The sequence below is a fragment of the Chelonia mydas genome, chromosome 3, assembly GCF_015237465.2.
Source record: "Chelonia mydas isolate rCheMyd1 chromosome 3, rCheMyd1.pri.v2, whole genome shotgun sequence".
Classification (NCBI taxonomy): domain Eukaryota; kingdom Metazoa; phylum Chordata; order Testudines; family Cheloniidae; genus Chelonia; species Chelonia mydas.
In genome coordinates this window covers 11757639-11761701 of record NC_057851.1, presented here as the reverse complement: position 1 = coordinate 11761701, position 4063 = coordinate 11757639, and positions in this window count along the sequence as shown.

The window sequence follows — 4063 nt, the reverse complement described above, 5'->3', positions numbered from 1 at the left end:
GCTTAACCGTTCCTGCAACTGAAAGCATGCGTGGTCTGTTTTATGGCCAGCACAAAAAGAATTACTTTACCCAATTTATCCTTAACCAATATGAGGCCAGAGACGAATCCTGACTTTCCTGATACTGAAATAAACTGTTAAGATCAGTTATTTTCCCCCTGTAAACATCAGCACAGCAATTTTTGTGTATCTGGAACGTAAATGAAAGAGAAAGGATGTTGTTAAAAGCATAAGTCATTTAGAAACACACTCTTGGTTGCTAAAATAATCAAAGTTGTTACAGCTCTCCTTGCAATCAATAGCAAAACTCTAATTGATTTCAATGGGAGCAGTATTTGGCCTTAATTCCTTTGGTACTATCATTGTGAAATCATTGATTCACATTATTGTGTTATATTGTCCCAGAGCTGGCTCCTATTATTTTCCATGTGGACGCATGCATTAAGCCAGATTAGAATGGTTCAGATCCAGTGCAGCTCCTTCATAGCTTGTCATAGCAATGTGGCTTTAGTGCCATGACTGGTGTGTCATTTTCTTTGTGCACAAATGAATAGGAGTTGCTTGGAAATAACTGGACCAAATCCTCGTTCTCCACACAAGGCCAGTGTATAACAAGGGCTTTGCAAGTACAAATTACATCACTGTTGAGAGGGATTGAATCTCTTTCCTTGTGTAAGAAAAGGACACAGCTAGGCTAAAGTTACTGATTTTGGGTATAAGAGGATTAGTAAGCACAGTCCTCTGCACTTCCTGCTATGCAAGCTTTGGAACTATTGGCTATGCACTGTGCCATATTCCTCCACTCTGCTGTCCCATCAACAAAGATTCTTGTCACTGTCCCACACAGAGCACCACCCTGGAGGTGTGCACTGTAGCACCCAGAGAACTAGGGCGTATCCAGATCTATGGAGTCTCGCTTCTTTCTGGTGTTTGACCAATTAACTTCAAAGGGCCTTGGACTGGGCCCTAAGTGGCCTGGCTTCCAAGAAAGGATAATGTATATTTGCTGCAGTTGGGATCTTGAGCACCCTTAGAGGGTTTAGGTCTTTGCAATTTGCTCTTCCTATTCCTGGGACGAAAGAAGTGATGGTGAGTTTACATAAGGTGAAATATGTGTTTCAGCTTCCGACTACATGGGAGGCCAAGAACCTCTTATTCAGTTGGAGCCTCACCCACATTCCTAGGGACGGGATTGACATTAAAATGAGCAAGGGTCATCAACCATTTCATCCTGTAGAAATTCTTCACCTAGAGGGTCATAGAACAGCTGATCCACAAGACAGTTGATAGTGCAAGCAAACTTATATAAAAAATGGATGAGTACTGCAGATTTTCCCTGAGCCCCACATGTCTATTTTCGCCCCCTGAGGTGTTTCCCTCCCTGGAAGTCTCATGTTATCTAGGGCTGTGATCTTATCATCTCTATGAACCTGAGTAGTGTTGGACCAGGTCAATAACTGGATGGGACTTTCAGAAACCCAGATAACAGTAGGCAGTAAAAATAGCTTAAACCACAAAGTTCTGCTCTGGATGTGGACTTCCCTGAAGAGTGGAGGTGTCTGACAGTGGTTTACTGGGAAGTGTTGCTGGTGACTCAGTAGATGATGCTCTCTCCCCTCTAATTCTGTACTGGACCAACGCACTGACATGGTGTTAGGGGTCACTGTTGCTGGAGGGGCTGATTGTCAGATGAGGTATAAAAGAGAGACTGTTGCTCTTCGTAGCCATCAGAATTCCATGACCCTTTGCGTACAAATATAGATGTTAACCCCTGTGTCCTGGCCAAATTCTAACTAGGATTGTTCCATATTAGCTACATTCTCAGTGTCAATTGGCTAAGGAATTTATTCAACACTTTGTCTCCTAAAATGTTATATATTGTTGTTGTGTCCCATTGAACAGCTGTGATTTTCCACCCCAGAGGTGGCAGCGCGTCTATGGTGGAAAGGGTTTTAGATCTATATGCCTCCAGAATCCTAATAAATCATTGGTCTCTCTGCTGTGACTGCCAATAAAGATGCTATATATAATACTTTTGCATTTTTAAAAATCAGAAGTCACCACTGTCCCTCCCTCCACGTCTTTTAATACCAAATTATTCTACGTATCTCTCAGTGCGCTATTTGGCAGCAGCTCTGTAATTATGAGGCAAACATTCCAAATGAGATATTTGGAACTGAGTTTGAAATGTTTGTTTTCTCCTTCCTGCCAAGAGGATTTATCTAAATAAGTAAGTAAATAAATAAATAAATAAAATGTTCCCTAAGTCAGAAGATTCTTTGGTCTTATCCACCTCTTCCAGGTCTTTATGACAGGAAGGAAGGTTTGGCAGTTCTTCATTTCCTATGAGAATATCAGAACTCGGAACAATAATGGAGTCTGGAATTGCTCGTCATGAAAAATGTGTTGAAATTATCAGCAGAATAGGAGGGAAAATGCACCAGGTGAGATCAGAGATATAAACATAATTTTCATATTACAAAATAGGTTTCTTTCTTTAAATGGCATGAAAGGCTAATCCGTCTGGTATCCGAGCTGTATATTTATCTGGTAATATATTTCACTTCAAATAACTCCATCCTATATTACTATGGCCATACATTTTTGTTTGTTTGGAGTTTTGTCATTGGTATCAAATGCTGAACAAAGCTGTTTATTCCAACCATACAGATGACAGTTGTAAGGGACTGCGGAAGACTTTGTTACAGCCTAGCTAGGGAGCTTCCGCTTTCTCGAGGCCGCCCGGTTACTGTAGGACATGGGGAACCAACTCTAACCGGTTTTAGGCCGGTTCTGTCTGCCCTGCATGGCCCTTTGCCAGGTAGCGGAAAGCCCCTTTAGGAAAGTACCTAATTATATATTCATGAGCTGTTTCTGTGTACTGCTTATTATGGCTCGCTGTTTACCCCTTCGTTGGACTCCGTCCCAGGCAAAGCTCCTGTGTGCTGGGTTCTCTGCCTCCGTGACACCAACGCTTGGAGTCCCCGTTGCAGGTGTGTCACTAACCTTCAATAAAGCCAATAACTCGCCGCTTAGCTGCGTGTGGGTCTCGTTTTCCAGAGTACCTCTGCCGGCCTGCGGTGCTTCGAACACCTTGGCCCAGAACAACAGTCCACTGACAAAAGGTAATGAACAGTGACTGTAGACCTGGACATTTATAAGACAAAATAGCAAAGAGTTTAATTTGAATTATCTATCTATCGAACAATAAGCTAAATGAATTGAACAACCAAACTCAAAGTGAATAATCATTGATAATATTGCTATTATATTCATCTTCACTTCATCCTCTCTTTCTCATTGTTATTCTTATTAATTGTGTAACATACATCTATAGACAAGATTGTAAGTTTTTTGCATAAGAGACAATGTTTTTCAATGTGTCCTCTACTGCACCTTTCACACTTTTGGGTGCTACAAAATAACGAATGAATAATAAGAACAATAATTTTTAAATACGATGATTGATATTTTTGCTGAAATACAATTCACAGTTAAAAGCCCAGAGATCTCAGCAGAATAAATCTTTCCATCACATTGGTGTAAGCCCTGTGGCCTGAAGCCCTACAGAGTCGGGAGATAACTATTGCCATGTGTTGGTGAAACGGGAGAGGAGTGGCCCAGAGTCACTTGAGAACTCCATAAGGGAGGGAGCTCTCTGCCAGCATCTGTTGGTGAGCCACAGAAACTCACTGAATGCGCTGGGCCTCATTTTCATTTCAGTTATGTGGTTGGTTAAGGGTGTCTGGTTAAAATACGGTTAAGTTCTGCATTTGGGGGCAATATAATGCTATTGACCCTGCTAGTAAATAAAGGAACATGAGATCTACACCAAATATGCCCGGGGTCCCTGACAGAGAACATATTCAGGCACAGCTGGTAAGGTATCAGGACAGGGCTAAAAAGGGAGAGACAGGGGAAAGAAACTCCTACCTTCTGCTGGAAGTATTTCCCTGGTGCTAAGGGGTCTGTAAGGGGGTCCTAGATATCACTGATTGCTCTTTAGAGAGCAGAGCTGAGGCAGCTTTGAAAAGACAGACAATGAAGCACTGAGGCAGCTTCA